Source organism: Monodelphis domestica, chromosome 2, assembly GCF_027887165.1.
Source record: "Monodelphis domestica isolate mMonDom1 chromosome 2, mMonDom1.pri, whole genome shotgun sequence".
Lineage (NCBI taxonomy): Eukaryota > Metazoa > Chordata > Mammalia > Didelphimorphia > Didelphidae > Monodelphis > Monodelphis domestica.
Window position 1 is genome coordinate 527,796,220 of NC_077228.1, and position 20,624 is coordinate 527,816,843.

At 43.8% G+C, this 20,624-nt stretch overlaps 1 protein-coding gene and 1 long non-coding RNA gene across 13 annotated transcripts in view; one reads left to right on the top strand and one right to left on the bottom strand.

The window, feature by feature from the left end:
* The window catches only part of LOC103093116 (uncharacterized), a 79,952-nt gene extending 63,613 nt beyond the window's left edge, over positions 1 to 16,339 (bottom strand). For all 3 annotated transcript variants that reach the window (XR_008916878.1, XR_008916877.1, XR_008916876.1), the window contains exon 1: positions 15,737 to 16,339. This is a non-coding gene — a long non-coding RNA (uncharacterized LOC103093116). The remainder of the gene's footprint in view (positions 1 to 15,736) is intronic.
* DGKG (diacylglycerol kinase gamma) overlaps positions 1 to 20,624 on the top strand; it is a 298,101-nt gene that overhangs the window by 198,712 nt on the left and 78,765 nt on the right. The window lies entirely within an intron of this gene.

Sequence of the window (20,624 nt, forward strand, 5' to 3'; positions counted from 1 at the left end):
AGCACCTACTAGTTCTTCCTTTCTTCTGCATGATGTGAGAAGGGGAGAGGTTGCCCCTCGTTCTTGCCTCACAGAGCCCTGTTGGCTGAAAAGCAGGTTGGAGATCAGCCCTCCTCTCTATCCCTCCTGTACATCTAGCTTAGATAATATCCCATCGAATTCCTGGGTCTATCCAAGAGGCAGCTGAATAGCTATTTTTCTCACAGATTCCTTATTTAGCATTGGAGATGTTGTCGTTGCCATGGTTACTCTCTTATACCAGTCTGTGAACCTGGGAAAGGTCACAAAAGATAGGAAGAAAACATGGCAGCTGGGGTCCAGAAGAGGGAACCATGGGAACAGCTTAAAAACTGGCCTTACCTGCTGCACTTTGGGAAAAGCAGGGAACCTGGGGGGTCCCTCTGCTCCCCCTGAATAAGGCAGAATCTATTGAGAGATTGTTTGGGGGGGTTGTCCTCTTTGGGAATTCTGACTGTTTGAGGCTGGAAGTCGAGGTTTGCCGTCCAGTTTTCTGAGAAAACCCTTCAGCCCCTTGGGATTCTGGGTGGTACAAATATGTCGGAAACCCCTACAGTGCACTAGGCAGCATGCTAGGCACGGGGGAGACACGTAACAAAGAACAAAGCAACTCCTGCTCAAGAGGAACTTCTCTTCTAATGGAGGAGATGGCAAATATACACAGGAGATGACATGTAACATGTGGATGACACATACAACATCCAGGTGATAAATATCATTGGATGACAGATATATAGACCCCATACATGCTGTAATCAGTAGATGACAAATATCTACAGAGTACAATGTGTAATATAATATGGATAATTCTCTATAATATATGATGCCATTTATAATCAAATATAAATATGTACACCACAAAATTGATTCACACACATACATATACATATTTCGGTATACTTTATATACATATATCTGTATGGAAAAGCTGGTTTTAAATGTTTCCCAGTATCCTCTCTGTTAATAAAGAGGATCAGATGTCCCAGAATTCAGCATTGTACTCTGACAGATCTGGGGGTTTACAATCATAGGCTTATTTATGGGGCCTCAAGAAGTCACCCAGCCCAACCCCCTCATTTTACAGATGAGGAAACTGAGTCTTAGAACGGAGAAGGGACTTGTAAAAGGTCACACAGGTAACTGGTAGCAGTGGTAGAATTGGAACCCAGGACCTCTGACTCCAAATCCATCCTTCTTTCCACTGTACTATATTGGAGCTACAGTCCCTCAGTATGTGCCAGCTATCTGCATGACAGGCAGCCAGAAAAGCTCCTGCTGTCCCGGGTCACGCTGAGAGAGTCAGAGTGACCAGCAGGAGGAAGGTGGTGTTTCTTCTCTCCGAGGTTCGGGTCAGACTAACTTTCTGGAAAGGAAGCAAAGGCCCAACCTGTTTCCCTTGAATATATCAGATGAACTTTGGAAAAAATACTTGAGGTTTGGGAAAGTCCCAGATAGTTGACTGTGACATTTCTTTACATTTTTAATGCAAAATGTCAACAACAAACTCAGCAAGCAAAGCCTCTAAGGGACAACTTAAACCGTTTGACCCTTTATTTACCAGCCTGCAAAAATGTTTGGCTCACCTCCCTTGGGAGATGATAGTACGAGGAATGGGGTGTGCCTGTCACTGTCACCATGTGAAAGGGCATTTTTGAGGATTTTGTCTATGGTTAATTTAAAGCATGATTAGTCCTGGCCTTAATAATAGAATCACAGACTCTACTCAAACCCCTTCATTTTACAGATGGAGAAACTGAGGCCTGGAGAAGCAAAATTATTTGTCCTAAGTCATACTAATAATAAATGGCAGAGGGGCGGCTGGGTGGCTCAGTGGATTGAGAGCCAGGCCTAGAGATGGGAGGTACCGAGTTCAAATCTAGTTTCAGACACTTCCTAACAATGTGACCCTGAGCAAGTCACTTAACCCCCACTGCCCAGCCCTCACCACCCTTCTGCTTTAGAACCAATCCACGGTATTGATTCCAAGAAGGAAGGTGAGGGTTCTTAAAAATAATAATGATAGGGGGAGCTGGGGAGCTCCGTGGGTGGAGATCCAGTCCTAGAGATGGGAGGTCCTAGGTTCAAATCTGGCTTCAGGCACTTCCTAGCTGTGTGACCCTGGGCAAGTCACTTAACCCCCATTGCCTAGCCCTTACCTCTCTTCTGCCTTGGAACCAATACATAGTGCTGATTTCAAGAAGGAAGGCAAGGGTTTAAAATAATAATAATAATAATAATAATAATAATAATAATCAATGGCAGAGATGGGAGCTGAACTGAGAGCACAGCACCTTGAATCCAGGGGGTTTTCCTCCCAGGTCACACGCTGCCTCCCCAAACAAATGCCTTCTTTGAATAACAGCCTTTCCAATTGTTCCTCTTAGTGCAGCCCTCCATTTCTCCAGATAACTCCCATCTGACTGCCTACAAATGAGTCCCTGTGAGGCCAGGGGAAACAAAGCCCTTTTTTCCAGGGCTACAAAGCCCTTAATTCAAAAGGACAGATGAGAGCAATGATAAGAATTTAAACTTAAATCTACTAATAATTCTCAAGACAGGTTGCCAAAGACTTAGGAACCTCATGGAGAAAAAACAAAGTACCTGTTTATTCCAAAGTGGGTCCCTGCCCAAGCTAAGGATAAGGTGGTGGGAAATGATGGGTCAAGGGATCATTGAGGATGAGAATTTGAGCCTAAGTCAACAATGCTGCTGCCTAGCTAGTCAGGGACCTCTTGAATGTCAGCCAGAGGGACCTCAGAGGATACTTATGTCAGTCGATCAACAAACATTTGTTAAAAGTCGAATGTGGGGGGCAGCTGGGTGGCTGAGTGGATGGAGAGCCAGGCCCAGAGATGGGAGATCATGGGTTCAAATTTGACCTCATACACTTCCTAGCTGTGTGACCCTGGGCAAGTCACTTGACCCCCATTGCCTAGCCCTTACCACTCTTCTGTCTTACATAATATTGGTTCCAAGAGGTTTAAAGAAAAAAAGCAAATCATGTGCCAGGCACTGTCCAAACAATCCCTGAGCCAGAACCTGCCTCTCACTCTACCTGCAGCCTCTTGATGAGTAGCTATCCAGCCTGTGTCTGAAGACCTCCCAGGACAGGGAGCTCACTGCCTGCCAAGAGAGCCCATTGCTCTTTGGGAGAGCTCTGATGGTCAGGGAGATTGTTTTTCTTTAACCTAAATGGGCCTCTCTGCTGCTCCTCCTTCTTCCCTCAGAAGCCAAGAAGAATACGTCGAATCCCTCTCTCAAAAGACTGGCCTTCAAATATTTGCTGTACCCACTGAGTCTTCACTCCTCCAGGCTAAGAAGAAGAATAGTAGCTAACATTTATATACCTGGAAGTATGCCAGTTAGGTGGCACAATGGACACCGCATAGACCTAGAATCAGGAAGACTCCTCTTTTCACTTCAAATCTGGCCTCAGCCACTTCCCAGTCATATGGCCCTGGGCAAGTCACTTAACCCTGTTTGCCACAATTTCCTCATCTGTCAAAGGAGCTGGAGAAGGACATGGCAAACTCCTCTAGTTCTTCTGCCAAAAAAACCTCCAAATTGAATCGTAGAAGAGTCAGACATGACTGGAAAATGACCTAAACTATGCCAGGCTCTGTGCTAGGTGCTTTATAACTATTATCTCTTTATAATTATTATCTATGATCCTTACAATGACCCTGGGAGATAGGTGCTCTTTTAGTCCCCATTTTATAGATGAGGAAATGGAGGTAAACCGAGGTCATATGACTTGGCCAGGGTCACACAGCTAGGAAGTGTCTGAGGTCAGATTTGAGCCCAGGACCCTCTATCTCTAGACCTTGCTCTCTAACCACTTGAAGAAAACTACACATTCTAAGAAATTTATGAGGCAGGGATGAGGAGGGAGACCATTCTAGGTATGGGGCAAAGCCAAGGGCACAGTGATTAGAGACGGAGTCCTGCATATGAAAGGCCAATTTGATGAGACCATGGATTCCATTAAGGAGAGTAATGGGCAATAAGGCTGGAAAGATGGTTTGACAATGGTTCCAATTGGTGAGACATTTTGAAGGAAGAAAGTCAACAAGCCTGGTTTCTGGCTGGGATTCTTGGCATCCAGAAGAGGAGCCCAGTTTGCAGTCTTGCAGGATGGCAGTGACTTGGGACATTATGAGGGAGATCTCTTTGGGGAAACACTTGGGTGAGAAGCTTCTTGGGTCCATCCTAGTCTTTAGCCCAGTGGCCCAGAAAGGGGACACATCCTCCACCTTTGGAGATGTCTAGAGGAGGAGATGCCATCCTCCCACCCCCACAATAATGATTTGTTTGAGTATTTCCCAGGATTCAAGGTCAGCCTTTCCCTTTGATCTCCAGCTCTGGCCCCTCTGTCTGAGCATGTTTTGGATGAGGAGGACAGGCTGCTTTCCATCTGGGCAGAGCCCTTCTGGGGCAGCCCAGGATTAAATCATTCCCCTGCCTCTTCCATTTTATTGAAGATTTCCTTGGGGGGCTTATTTCCTAAGCCTTTTATCATCTCTGCGGATCTTCTTTGGTCCCTCTTTAAGAGTGGAACCCCCAACTGATTGCAGAAATGTACAAGATGTCTGACCAATGCCAAGTGCTTTGGTGCAAGAAACTTAACACTTCCTACCTGCTTATCACCACTGTGTGCATCCATGGCAAGCTGTGACTTCATCCGTTTAGGACAGGGACTCGTAACTTGGAGTCTGTGACCTTGTCACAGAAAGCTCTGGTAACTTCATGGCTGTAAGCCTCGTCCGTCTTACTCTTCATTCACTTTTCAGCCCTCTGCAAGATGGCTTCTGCTGAGACTCTCCTCCCAAGACCTCCACAACAATCCCTCCATAACAAAAGACCCTCAACAGTGGTCTTTGCTCGGGTTCCATACTCCATGGATTTCCTATGGCTTTGGAGATGCCCGACTCCCCCATTTTCATGATGGGTCCATGATGGAAAGGAGTTGAGGACTTGGGTTCCAAGTCCTCCTCTGAGGCTTAACGCCTCCCTTTGCCTAGCCCTTACCTCTCTTCTGCCTTGGATTCCAATACCCAGTATTGTGTCTTTGAAAAAGAGACTCAGTTCAAGTATCACCTTCTCCATGAAACCTTTCCTTGGTATATACCCAAGACACGTGGTCGTTTCTTTAGGGTGAAGATGGAGCAGATGGAAGGAAAGAAAATTATATAATATGTACATGTTTATATATTATATATTTGTCTCTCTATATATTGAAATATGTTTGGTTATTTCAGTCCTGGCTAATTCTTTGTGAACCCATTTGGAGTTTTCTCAGCAGAGGTACTGGAGTGGTTTGCTATTTCTTCTCCAGCTCATTTTACAAATCAGGAGACTGAGGCCAAGAGGATCAAGTGACTTGCCCAGAGTCACATAGCTAGTGTCTGAGGTTGTATTTAAACTCAGGAAGATGAGTCTTCCTGACCCCAGGCCCAGCACTTCACCACTTAGCTCCTGTGTGTAATATACATTGAATTCTGTCAACATAGAGATAGACAGACAGGCAGATGGACAGACAGACAGGCAGATAGATAGAGGAATAGATAGATAGATAGATAGATAGATAGATAGATAGATAGATAGACAGACAGACAGACAGACAGACAGATAGATAGATAGATAGATAGATAGATAGATGCATGGATAGATAGACAGACAGACAGACAGACAGACAGATAGATAGATAGATAGATAGATAGATAGATAGATAGATAGATAGATACATGGATAGATAGATAGATAGATACATGGATAGACAGATACATGGATGGATAGATAGATAGATACATGGATGGATGGATGGATGGATAGATGCATGGATGGATAGATAGATGCATGGATGGATGGATAGATAGATGCATAGATGGATAGATAGATAGATAGATAGATAGATAGATAGATAGATAGATAGATGATTTTGTGTAATCTTTATATCTATATTGGGTGTCTCCAGTGGAATGTAAGTTGCTTGAAGGCAGGGACTATTTCACTTTTATATGTATCAAGGACCTAATGCAGTGCCTGAGAGCCATGGAGTGAGTAAGTCTGGATTTCAATGGCATTGAGAAATACTCCCAGCGAGAAAACTCCTCTCCCAAAGCAAATCAGCCCCTTTGGAACAGTTCACAGACCTAGGAAGGGGCCTGGGGCTCTTCCTAAAATTCATTGAGTAGGTCCTCCCTCCCCATGCCTCCTGTCCCAAGCTAGGCTAGACCCTCATTATTGCCTCCTGGGGACCACTGCATAGTCTTTTACCTTCTCTGATTGTCTCCAGCATCTCTTTGATGTCCAACTGCCACCACACACTCCAAACTTCCTGAATCATCTTCCTCAAACTCCATTTTCATCATGGTACCCTGTCAGTCAGTTACAAATCTGCCAGGATTTCCTACTGCCTGATAGTAGATCCCAAATCTTCACTCCAGGCATTCTTTCAGTGACTAGAAAACTTAGCCAATGTCAGAGGGACAGCATAGGGTACTGACTAAAATACTGGGTTGGAAGTTTCAAATCCTGCCTCTGACATTTACTGGCTGTGACAATGGAAAAATCATTTCATTTTTAGGAGCCTCAGTTTCCTTCTCTATAAAGATGAGACTTTGGACTATAAGGTCTTCCCAGCTCTGAATCTATGATATTCTGCTCTTTACCTACCTACATAGTCCCTCCATTTTGTGTAGCTTCAATTCCTACCTGTGTCACCTCAGGCAGGTCTCTTCACCTCAGTTTCCCCAACTGTAAAATGAAGGGATTGGACTAGATGACTTCAGAGGTCCCTCCCAACCCTAGATTGATGTTGCTAACTAGGATCAGTTGAACAAGCATTTACTAATGTTAGGAGGTTGCCTAGTATGATAAAGGTGGCTTCCCTTCTGGGTAGAGGGCAGCATGCTTCCTCCCTAGGTAGACCATCTGCCCTAGAACTCACCTTAGAGTTCTCCACCTTTCCTTCCCTTTGCCCCTAGTGATTACACCCATAGTCAGTATTCTCTACACTGTTCCCCGTTATCCCCCACCAACTATTTTTGAACCAGGTGAAAGTACTTCTAATTATGCCTTCAAGGGTGAGGAGGGAGGGTGCAGACTGGGGTCCAAGCACAGTCAAGGCTGAGAGATGAGCTGCCCACCCACAGTGGGCTGTGTGCCCCTGGGTGCCTTACTTCCACTGATCCAAAAAGCTTCCCCCGCTATGCCAACCCAGGCACACGCTTTCTCTCAAGGTTCGAATTAAATCTCGGCTCCCCCGAAAGCCCTTCCTAACCAACCTTGTCAGCTCTATCTGATCGCTTCCGCATTGACTCTCTTCTGAATGTGTATAGATTCTGCCTGACCTTGTAGTTATAATTATTTACCGGGCTCTTTCTAATTCTTTGGGCTCCAGTCGTCACCAATGGCTATGTTTATCCAATTGGGTTGTGAGCTCTTCTTCCTCTGCATCCCACCAATCTCTAGGAGAATGGTAGGCTCATCACAAGGCCTGGTGAAATGAATCTGTGGATGAATGAATCACCTCTCAAGGTCTCTCCCCGCATCAGCACTCCCTGGTTCTCTTGGCTGTGTCTAAGGAGACAAATGGTAGCCAACCATCACTGGATTTTCCCTCAGCTTCAGACTTGTGTCTTCAGTGTTGAAGGTCACGTCCAAAAAACAACCCACTAATCAGTACTAGAAATCTTTACTCATGTCAGATGCTGATCTCATCTCAAACTCAACTTGACCAAACATGCTGCCCAAGGGGAAGGAGCATAAGGCCTTCCATTGTCTCCTAGTCAGGGTCTCTTGGCAGCTGGGTGGTATAGTGGATGAAGTGCCCAACTTGGAGGCAAGAAGATTCATCTTCCTAAGTTCCAATCTGACCTCAGATACTCAACTAGCTGTGTGACCCTGGGCAAGTCACTTTACCTTGTTTGCCTCTGTTTCCTCATTTGTAAAATGAGCTGGAGAGGGAAATGACAAACTACTCTAGCATCTCTGCCAAGAAAACTCCAAATGATGTGGTCATGAAGAGTCGGACACAGCTGAAAAATGACTGAACAACAACAAAATGTGGCGCCTCTTAGGATCATTTATATTCTGGGTCCTTCTAAGACCTTATCAGAATCTCTGGGATAGGGTTGGAACTCTTTTTCTACCTAGAATCCACATGAATAACATTTATTCCATCATGGAGTAAAATGAGAGGAAGAGCCAGCATTTATATAGCATTTTAAGACTGACAAAGCACCCTACAAATATCAGCTTGTTTTATTCTCATAACAAGCCCAAGAGGAAAACACTATTATTATTATCACTATTTTACATATGAGGGAACCATGGCAGGCACAGTTTAAGTGACTTCCCCAATAAATACTAAGCACCTGCTATGTGCTAAGCAATGGAGACACAAATGGGGGTAAAAGCAGTCCCTGCCCTCAAGGAACTTTCAATCTAATGGGGAAGGCAACAAGTAAACAACTATTAAAAACCAACTGTATACAGGGTAAAGAGAAAATGATTAACAGGGGGAAGGCACTGAAATTCAGAGGAGGTGGAGAAGGCTTCCTATAGGAGATGGGGTTTTAGTTGGGACTTAAAGCAAGTCAGAGTGGAGGAGGAAGAGCAATCCAAGCACAGAGGACAGACAGAGAATGCCCAGAATGGAGAGATGGAGCATGTTCTTTGAGTATGTGATGGAGAATAAAGGGAGAAGACTGGAGAGGTAGGAAGGGGCCAGGTGGTCAAGACCTCTGAATACCAAACAGAGCATGCTGGTTTTGCTCATGGAAGCAATAGGGAGCCACCAGAGTTATTGAGTGAGGAGGGTGGTTTAATCAGATCTATACTTTAGGAAAATAACTATGATAGCTGAATGGGGGATGTTAGAAGGGGGAAAGACTTGCATCAGGCAGGACCACCTGCAGGCTATCGGAATAATGAGGTGATGAGGACTTGTACCAGGGAAATGGACAGCATCAGAGGGGAGAAGAGGGAGAGCATGAGGAGGGTATATTCAAGAGATGTTGCAGAGCTGAAATCAATAGACCTTGGCACCCTATTGGATATGAGGCGAGGAAGGTGAGAGAGTGAGGAGACTAGAATGACTCCTAGGTTGGGAGCCTGAGGGACTGGGAGGTTGATGGTGTACTCATCAGCAATAGGGAAGCAGGGGAAAGCTTAAGGGGGAAAATAAGTTCAGTTTTGGACATTTTGAATTTAAAATATCTACTAGAAATCCAATTAAAGATGTTTGAAAGACAATTGGAGATTCTAGATCAGAGGTCAGCAAAGAAATTCGGGTAGGAAAGGTAGTTTTAAGAGTCATCAGCATAGAGTCAGTAATTAAATCCAGGGGAACTAAAGGGTCTAAGGCAGGATTTGAACTCAGGTCTTCAAACTACAAGCCCAGCACTCAATCCACTGAGCCACCAAGCTTCTTTTTCCTTTTTAAACTCTTAACTTCTACCTAATACTAAATATGGCTTCCAAAGCAGAAAAGGTGGTAAGGGCTCAGCCATGGGGGTTAAGTGACTTGCCCAGGGTCACACAGCTAGGAAGGGTCTAAGGACAAATTTGAACCCAAGACTTCCCATATCCAGACCTGGTTGTCTATCCACTGAACTACCTAGCTGCCCCTAACCACTTGGCTTCTTAAAGAAGATTTCAGTGATTGGTCCTGTTTACACTTTTATTTTATTAATTATTTATTAATTATTTATGAATATTTGCCTAAAGGTAGAATAAGGTAAAGAGCTATAATAATAACTTTCCTCATTTGACAGGTGAGGAAACTAAGGCCCAAACAGCTTGCCCAAAGTCACACAGGTAGCCAGTAGCAGAGGCTGAGCTGAAAGTCAAATTTTCTAACTCTAAATCACTCGTTTTTCTCACTCTTTGGTCCTGCCCAGAATAGTCCTGTAGAATCTCAGAATCTTTGGGTCTTAAGGGTCCCTAGTGGTCACTTCATCTCGACTTCCTCCTTTTCTTCCCATCCCAGGAGGTGTTTCTCCAGATTCCTGATGGATGACTTTCATTTTTTTAACCTTGAATTTGATAATCCCACATCAGCAGAGGTCCCAGAACTTGGGACAGATGACAGGGGATCAGTTTATCCATTGCCTCTGCATGGATTGCCCTTCCATTTCCCAAAGCCTGGCACCTTCCTCTGCCCTGGCACTCTTCAGTGCAAGAAGAGGGCCCTTCCTTCCTAGAGAGCTCTCAGGCCTTTAAGCAGTTCCCATGTCACAGGCTGACGTAAATGCCAGCACTTGCTGCTGATTTAGCCCACGCAGAGGCTGAGCTTTCCAGCTAGCACATTTCCCATTCTTCTTAATGAAGCCCCTGGAACCACCCAAGTGGAGGAGAGCTACCCAAAGGGCCAGCCAGTCCTAGCGGGCACTGGCTTGGATTTGGGTCCCCAGAAAAGACCCAGAGTCCCCCGCAGCCCCCTCCTTCAGCCAGCACTTCCCAAGAATGGGAAACAAGGAGTCAGACTCATTGCGAAAGTTCTTTGCCCAATCTGTGTAGGAGGAGAGCTGAGGGCTGAGTGCCAGCAGCAGCAGCATCCCAGCAGGCTGTGCTCCAGCTATGGTAGCATGGAGAAAACACTCTCCAGAAATGATACAGCTCTCTTTGCTTTGCTGTGAGTGGATAGATATATGTGGGTGTGTGCAGGTTCATTGTTCAGGTGTGTCTGACTCTCTGTGACCCCATTGGGGATTTTCTTGGCAGATACTTAAGTGGTTTTCCATTTCCTTCTCCAGCTCATTTGACAGATAAGGAAACTGAGGCCAACAGGGTAAAGTGACTTGTTCAGGGTCACACAGCTAATAAGCATCTGAGTTCAGATTTGAACTAAGGAAGATGAGTTTTCCTGACTATAGAACTCTGGTATACTCTAGGCATCACTGATAGATAGATAGATAGATAGATAGATAGATAGATAGATAGATAGATAGATAGATAGATAGATATAGAGAGAGACACAGAGAGAGACAGAGAGAGAGGGATGGATGACAGAGAGACAGACAGATGATAGACAGATAGATAGATAGATAGATAGATAGATAGATAGATAGATAGACAGACAGACACATAACTGGAACTGAGATTTCACTGATATCCTGATGTCCCAGTATGGATATTCCCTCTAACAATATAGAAAGCACCCATTCTCAACTTTAAACCTTAAGAGAGTTGCCCAGGGTATTGATGGGTAAAGTGACTAGACTCACAAAGGTCATAAGTGTCTAAAGGTCTTGAACCCAAGTCCATGCCCACTGTCTTGTGACTTTCTCCTTTCTATTCTGCCCACTCTGATCATTGATTTTGAACCTGTCCCTGATTTGTTCCTCCTGCCTCCTCACTCTACTGGAGTCAAAGGGGACTCGTGTCAGTAAATGACTGTACTTAGCACTTTGAAAGGAAAAGAAGAAGGGTAGGGAACATGCATTTGTTAAGCACCTACTATGTGCCAGGCACTGTAATAAGTACTTTAAAGATATGATCTCATCTGATGTTCCCAACAATCCTCCAGGGCTGGTGCTATTATTATCTCCATTTTACCAATGAGGAAACTGGGGCAAGCAGAGGTTAAGTGACTTGCCTGGCAGCACACAATTAGTAAATGTCTAGGGCAGTGATGGCAAACCTTTTAGAGATCAAGTGCCCAAACTACAACAAACTACAAACATGCCCATGTGAGTCCCTTGCCTTACCCCCAGACAGGGGAGGGAGGAAGTACTCCCATTAAGCTGCTAGGCAGAGGGGAGAGTGAAGTGAGAAATGTCCTCAAGTATGCATGGAGAGAGGAAATGGAGCAGCCCCCTCCAGAACAAGCCAGCATGTGTGCCATAGGTTTGCCAACATGGGTCTAGGGTCAGATTTGAACTTAGGTCTTTCTGACTCCAGATCTAGCGTATTAACCACTGTGTCACCTAAATGCATCACTTAAGACAGTGGTCCCCTTATCATTGAAAAGTTTTATGAACTCCCCAAATAATATATGCCCCAATAGGTTCACATTATTTATAAATTAAATCCATGCACTACCGAACTAATATTTATGTACATCATGACATTCACACAAAAACAAATTCAAAAAAGGATTAGATAGAGATAAAATAATATTTGATCTGATAGTCCCTAGGGAGCCACTAAAGTTTATTGTATTAAAGAAAGGAAAGGTCAGACCGATGCTTTAGCATTTGGGCAGCTGTTTGGAAGATGGACTGAAGAAAGGAGATACTTGAGTTGAGGAAGCCAATCAGGAGGCTCTTGAAGTGTCATGGGGAGAATTGGCCAGGACCTGAGCTAGGTGGTGGGTATATTGTTGGAGAGAAGAGGGTGAAAGGGAGAGAGAATTGAGGAGGAGGCAGAGTTGGCAAGATTCTCTGTTGGAGAGATGAAAGAGAGTGAGGGGTTTAGGATGGCACCAAGGTTGGAAGGATGGCTATGCCCTTGACAATAATGAGGAAATGAAGCAGAGGGGAGGATTTGGTGGGAAAGAGAATGGAATGAGAGTTGGGATCTGTAGTATAGCCCATCTCTGCCTGCTCTGTGGTACAATCCTCTCCACCACCAACAACACCCAAAAAGAAGAAGAGGAAGAAGAGGCTCTTACCAGTGGCTGCCAAGAAGTCAGAGGTGCCAACCACAGCTCCAAACTCATCTGAGAGCCAGAAAGCAGAAGAGAAGGGACATTTCTGCTTATGCTGTGGATGCCCAAGTGGGAGTTGGGTGATAACTTCCCTGAAGATGCCTATACTCAATGTCACAGGGAGGAGGTTAGAAACTTGAAGAGAGGAGGGAGGGGGCAAAGTAAGACAGCACAAAAGAATAAGGGTAGATTCTGTAATGGAGAAAATCCCCACGAGTGGCTGTCCCAGAGAGGACAGGATATGACCCCTCTTTCTCATGGATTCATCGATGGATCATAGACCAGTTGGAAGCGGTCAAGCCACACTACCCCAAAGGCCCTAGCTCCAACTTTGGACAAGGTCCCCTATGATTGTGCTGGTAAATGTTTAACAACCAGCTCTCTGAGAGTGGGGAGGAATGTGCCTTGACACAATTTTTAAAGAACTCTTACCTTCTGTCTTAGAATCCATACTAAGTATGGCTTCCAAGGCAGAAGAACACTAAACGCTGGGCAAAAACAGGATTACATATATAGTCTCATTGAAGCCTCATAATAGTCTTGGTAACTCCTAAGAGTATAATCATCCCCATTTCATAGATTAGGATACTGAGGCTCAAGAAAGATGAGCTTGCCCAGGGTCATAAGGTACAAAGTAGAGAATTTGAATCCAGGTCTCCTCTCTCTGTCCACTCCACCAGACTGCTGAAGAAACAGTGCCCTCGCCCGAAATCAGTTGGGAGGAGGCAGAAGGCCTGGAGAGCCCCCCAAATGGCGTAATTATTTTCTGAGTCATCATGAGCCAACTGGGTATGCTCACTAATTAATAATAAGCATCAGAGGCTAATACGAGTCAGGACCTGAGAGCCTCGGACGCGAAGTCACCAAACCCAGCCTCTGCCCGAACTCCTGGGAACATTTCATTACTCATGGATTGTCAAGGAGCTGCTCCCAGCATTGGTGCCTGCCTGAAAGCCCCACCAATTTCAACCCAAAGCTATTTAAAATCCTCTTTCCAGCAGTGACAGGGAGGGAGCTATTTTGGGCCCCTCTGTGTGTGTCACCACTGCAGAAGCCAAAAACAGCCTTCATTATCCCATTTCTCGCTGGTGAGCCCAAGAGCTCAGACACATGGAAAGAGGAACGTTAACAGCCCAGAGGGGCAGGCTGGGATTAGGGATGGAGAACCCTGTTCAAATCCCATCTCTCACACGCACTGGCCAAGTGACCCTGGACAAGTCATTGGATTTCCAGGTTCCCCCCGCAACAATCTTGGACTCAAATTGGTAGAAGCCTACTGAACAGTCCTGGTAGAGGATCCAGGAGCTCCCTCAACCTTTTCTAAAAAAAATCTTTAACATCCCTTAGCTTAGGGAATAGAGAACTAGGCCTGGAGACAGCAGGTTCTGGGTTCAAGTCTGTTTTCAGACACTTCCTAACTGGGTGACTCTAGACAAGTCACTTAACTCTTATCATGTGGTCCTGACCATTGTTCTGCCTTAGAACCAATACACAGTATTGATTCTAAGACTGAAGGTGAGAGTTGAAAGAAAAAAAGGCACTCTGACCTCAGACAAAGGGGGCCGGGTCAGAAAGGAGAAAATAGCAAGATCTGAATTAATCTATAATATTTCAATAATATAATATAATAATAAACAAGATAACATGGAAAGCATTTTGCAAACCACAAAGTACTATATAAATGTTAGCTGTTATTATCCATAATTAATAACCAATATTATTATTGATAGATAATAGTACTGTGTATATTTACAGATAAATGTATGATAATAGCTACCATATGTGTGGTACTAGATACAAAAATGCTTGTTATGTTATATTCATATATTATATTTATTATGTTCTATTAATTATATTACATTATAATCATCATGTTGTATTAAATCATGTATTATATAATTTATGGTATATTATATTGTCATGCCATGTCATATTATATTATATAATTTATATTATGTCATTATATTATATCATGTTATGTCATATTATATTACATAATTTGTATTATGTTATATATTATATTATATCATCATGTCACATTAAGTCATATTATATTATATTATTTATATTATGTCATGTGATATATTATATCATCATGTTATGTTAAGTCATATATTATTTATATTATGTCATCTATTATATCATCATGTCACATTAAGTCATATTATATTATATTATTTATGGTATATTATATTGTCATTTCATGTCACACCACATTGTGTTATATACTTTCTATTATATTATATCATTATGTCATGTCATATTGTATAATTTATGTCATATTATATTATGTTACATTACAGTAGAGTATAGCTCATTAAATTATAGTATATTATATTACATTGTTATGTTATGTTACATTATATTATTATATTACATTGTTTTCTTTAGTATGTTATATTTATTATATTATTATATATGAGATAGTTACATGGCACAGTGGAAAGAGCCCAGACCTGGAATCAGGAAGACCTAAGTTCAGATCTGGCCTCAGATACTAGCTGCGTGACCCAGGGCAAGTCACTTAGCCCTACTTGCCTTAGTTTCCTCATCTGTCAAATGAGCTGGAGGAAGGCATGGCCAACCACTCCAGTATCTTGGCCAAGAAAACCCGAAGGAAGGCATGAAGAATCAGACATGACTCAACAACAATAAACATTGAAAAGGACCTGACCAGGGTCACACAGCTAGTATAGGTCCGAGGTGGCACTTGGACCCAGGCCTTCCCAACCCTGAGGCTGGTCATCCATCACTGCATGCCAATGCTGCATCATCATTATAAGTTCACTAAAATAAACAGCCAGTAGCTCTCCACCCAGTGCCCACCCTGCTTTGTTCCAGTATGGCCTTCTCTCTTCCAGAAAAGGCAAGGAGGATGCCCCAGGGCTCCCCCCAGAGCCTCAGAGGAATCCATCCAACATTTTCTTCAATGAATAGCAGTTTGGGGGGCACCAATAAGCAGTATCTGGTGGGGGGTGAGGGGGAAGTGAGCCTGGAAACTGCTGACATGAATGAGTCTAAGCTACCGAAACAGCTTCTGGTCAGGAGGACGGGGAGGCCTACCTTGGCCTGATGACCTCTGAGGCTGAGGGGGCCACACCAGGCCCCGATTTCAGAAGCAGGGACCAGGATCAGGAAACAGGCCACACTGGAGATGGAGGGAAATCAGGCAGGACAGTAGAGGCCCAGGGGCGACGGCTCATCCTAGCATTTGGCAGGAACCCTGACTGGTGGCCTCACCCCAGAGAACAGGATTTCAGGCCTGGCCCTCCCACTCTGAGTTTCCAGGGGAGCCAGCCCAGGAAGATGGCGTCTGGTTGTAGAAGAAAATAGTTCCTGTGAGAAGAGAAGAGGCTTCTGGGAAGTTTGGGCCTTGCCTAGAGTCTGAACTAGCCCTAAGGTTACACCTTCTCTGGGACAAGAGGGAACACGAGGCAGGGAACGGTTGTCTCTGGGCCTTTTTATTTTTACACCACATCAGGGCTTGGGGGCTAATCACCAGGAGGCCAAAGCCAGAATGTAGACCACACACTGCTGGGCTGAGCCTTGGGGTCCTGGATTTAGAACTGGAAAGGACTTAAAAAGGTCTTTCAGCCAAACCCCTCAATTTACAGATAAAGAACCTATAGGCCTCAGCTCGGGCCACAGGCCTGATGATAGAGAATCAATCACCTGTGGGTTTGCAGGCCTACTTCTGAGCCTCTAAATTGCCAGGGCCATAGTCTGACAGACTTAGAGGCTCACAGATTTAAATCTGGAAGAGATCTTAGTCCACCCACCTCATTTTACAGATGAAGAAACTGAGGCAAAGAGAGGGGAAGCCAATTTGCCCAAGGTCATAGGATCATAAGCCTAGAACTGAAAGACCAGATCTTCTCTTGCCAGTCATTTTAGTTGTGTCCATCTCTTTATGATCCAATTTGGGGTCTTCTTGGCAGAGATTCCGGAGCGGTTAGCTATTTCCTTCTCAGGCTGATTTTACAGATGAGGAAACTGAGGCAAACAGGGTAAAATTACTTGTCCAAGGTAACATAGCTAGGAAGGGTCTGAGCCTGGACTCAAACTCAGGTCTTCCTGGCTCCAGCCTGGCTTCTCTATCCGCTGAGCCACCTAGGCATCCCAGTGCTATATTTTTTTTTTCCAGCCTACATTTCTTGGCATAATCTAAATTGATCTCCAAATTTAATGTCCTTTAGTAGACTCCTTCTCTAATGTTGGATAGCCATGGCCTGGCCTTGGATTATCACCACAAACCCCTCCATTTCCACAAATCTATCCAATGATTTATTTGCTCCTTATCTGCACATTGGATTGGTCCATGTGAATGTCGCCCATGGAAGGCCTTTTGATTCTGTTCTTGAATCTTAGATGTCTCGTAGGATCTCTTTGGAGGCAAATGGGTTTTAGTTACATTTGGCCAATCCAGCGGCGTCTCTCTGTTATCCATCTTTACTTTTGTTGGGTAAAATGACATCTGTTTGTTCCAGAAGTGTTTCTGTTGGGTTTTGACCTGCTCATCGTGTGCTCTGAGAATATTCATTCAATTCTCTTCCCCCTTTTAGACAAGACAGTGTTCTCTCTCTGTAGCTGCCTTATGGTTTTTGTTTTGTTCATATTGTACAGGCTTTTGTCAGGCCATGTAACATCTTTTAGAGTCCATTTGAAAGTTCTGGTTTTTAAAAAAATAATTTTACAAAAATAATCACTTTTGGTAAAATTCAGCCTTGATTCCAGGATGCCACGAAGTCTCTTAATGCATTTGACCACAACTTTCTCTTGATATTTTAATGCTTCAAGTGTCTTGCTTAGATGAGACTAAAATGTTTAGGTATCACCTTTATCCATTGATTAAATATTACCTAAAGACTCAAGCTTGAAGTCTGCAAACTCTTTCTTTGCTGGCAATCTTACATCTACTGATTCTTTTTTTTAACCCTTTTTTCCATCCTAGAATCAACACTGTGTATTAGTTCCAAGGCAGAAGAGTGGTAAGGGCTGGGCAATGGGAGTTAAGAGACTTGCTCAGGGTCACACAGCTAGGAAATGTCTGATTCCAGATTTGAACCCAGGACCTCCCATCTCTAGACCTGACTCTGAGCCACCCAAATGTCCCCACACTTACTGATTCTACCTGATGTTTTTATATCATTAGAGAAAGGTTTTATGAGATGAAAGAGCTGTTTAATTTTTTCCCAATGAAGCCTTGTTTATTATTATTGATGTTAATGTTTATTATGTATTATTAACTAAGCTGAGGAGAGAAACTGAGTCAATAAACTTCTACTAATCAATCAACATTTATAAAATGCCTACTATGACACAAAGAAAGCACCCCCAGAATGGTTCCTTCCCTCAGGGAGCTCACAGTTTAATGGAACTAATATGGAGAACATTCTTAAGATAAAACAACCAGTCAGAGCAAATGATCCTTGAACAAGCATCAGAGTCCATGAAAGCCTTTGGAGGTTATTGAAAAGTCATCGTATCATAGATCCAGGGTTGGGAGGGAAATCAGAAATCATCTAATCCCACCTCCTTCATTCCACATCTGAGGAAACTGAGGCCCAAGAAGGTTAAGTGGTTTTACCCAAAGTCACACAAAGTCTCCCCTGCCATCTTCCATTGGCCGCCCCATCGTCATCCTTAGGCACTCCTTCTTGCCCACTCCCAACCTCCTTGGCAATCCCAGGAAGAAAATGCTGCCCAGCTTTCTCTACCAAGCCACAGACTCTGGAGATGGGAATTCAAGAGAGGTTTCGGAGAGAGTTGTTTAGAGGCAAAGCCTGGAGACTGTGAGGGTGGCAGAGGAATGGAGGCTGTCTTTCTCTTGAATGGTCTGGGGGAATGAATAGGTAGGATACACAATGTACTGACTGTTATTTCCTGGGGACGTTGGGTGACAAAGAGGCAGCATTGTGTTGACTCCTAGACTTCGCTCTGCCATTCTTTACTAGCTCTGGGGTCTTGGGTAACCTGTTTAACCCCTCTGTTTCCTGCTCTTCCAAAGAAGGATGCTTTGTACTCCTTGGCTGCCGGTGTTGCTGTGGGTGTGATAGCAGCTAATGGAGAGGAAAGAGCTTTGTAAACAGTGAAAGGGGCCATACAAAACGGAAGGTATGATTACACCCACTGCTTTTTTTTCTTTTCAAAACTGCCTTTGCCAGTACTCTGATTTAAAAAATAAAACAAAAGGGCAGAGGCTGTCAATGGGAAGCTGCAGAGCATTTTGAAACTTTGGAAATAATTTCTTTTGATTCCTTTTAAGAGTTAAGGAAGAGAAGAAGAAAAATATTAGATTAACTTTGCCACACTAGGTGAAATGCAAAACAACATTGAATTTCAATAAATAATCATTTTAATAGCATTTTTAATTTTGTTATAGTTAAAGTTTAGGGGCTCAGTGGATTGAGATCCAGGCCTGGAGATGGGAGGTCCTAGGTTCAAATCTGGCCTCATACACTTCCCAGCTGTGTGACCCTGGGCAAGTCACTTGACCCCCATTGCCTAGTCCTTACCACTCTTCTGCCTTGGAACCAATACACAGAATTGATTTTAAGAGGGAAGTCAAGGATTTAAATCATAATAAAAATGTTTATAAAGCACTTTAAGGTGAAACATTTTACATATATGCCAAATCCTTTGATTCTTGCACCAAATCTGTGATGTGGGTCCTATCATTCTCAGATGAGGAAACTGAGGGAGGCAGAAATGCAGTAACTGACTCAGGGTTGACCAGCTATTATTATTATTGAAGGCAGGATCTGAAGGCAGGTCTGATTCCAAATGGAGTGTTCTACATTCTGGTCTTCCTGACTCTAAGCCCTACCTCTAGCCACCTTGCTCTCCCACTTAATCACCTCCACATACAACACAATGGTGTATCACCGAACCTGATTTCACAGAAGCCCAGAACTGGAAGATCATCTAGTCCAGTCTGTACCTGAGCAAGATTACCCACTACCACATACCCTACAAGTAGTCATTCATTCTCTTCTTGAACACCTCCAGTGATGGGGAACTCATTACCTCTTGAGAAAGTCAATTGGGCTTCTGGGTAGCTGCTAGGAAGTGTTTCTTTAAATGGAAACTCAATGTCTCCTGAGATATTTGATCCAGTGCTTTGCTGAAATCTAAGCAAACTATCAACCTAGCATTTCCTTCAATCTGTCTAGTAACAGTATAAAAAAAAGAAACTTAGTCTGATCCAAATCTAGGCTGGCTTTTAATAGTCACCCCTTCCTTTCTAAACACTCGCAGCCCATCCTTTAAAAGCTCTTTCAGTTTTGCAAGGAATTCAAGCCACATTTAGTGTTCTATAAGCAAGAGGTTCCATCCTGAGACATTTGACTTTCTTTGGGCCTGTGGCATCTCACTGAGTTGCCACGATTGCCAAAGAGGGCCCAGAAATCACATCTGTGCTTTGGGCTGTAACTTCTCCAGACCCAGGGACTAGAGCTCATTGACCACCACTCCTCTTTGTGTGGAATCATTTCCATTGCAATGTAAGTTCTTCAAGGGTAAGGACTGTCTTTGCTTTTGTATTTCTAACCCAGTGCTGGCACATCCCAAGCCTTTAACAAATAGGGGTGGTCCTCCCCCATTCGTTCAGTTATTTAGGTTATTTGTGCACACTCACTATTAAAAGGAATTGGTGAGGTGACAAGGGGTGGAATATTTGGTAACAAGGTTAAGGGGAAAAGCCTAATAAGTCTGAGTTTGTTGAGACAGGCATTGCCCTTTGCTTCCTGCTCAGTAATAGCCTCAAGGTCGAAATGGGAAAGCCCTGGCAGAGAACCCAGTGTTAGTAAGTTTGCCAGAAAGCTTGGTCTGTTTGGTGGCATGGATGCCTCTGTGTCCTGAAAAAAAATGTTGGACCAAAGTTATTGATTATGCCCCTTAGCCTTTGTCATGATCAGTCAGGACTTCCATTAGCTATGCCAATAAAACATAC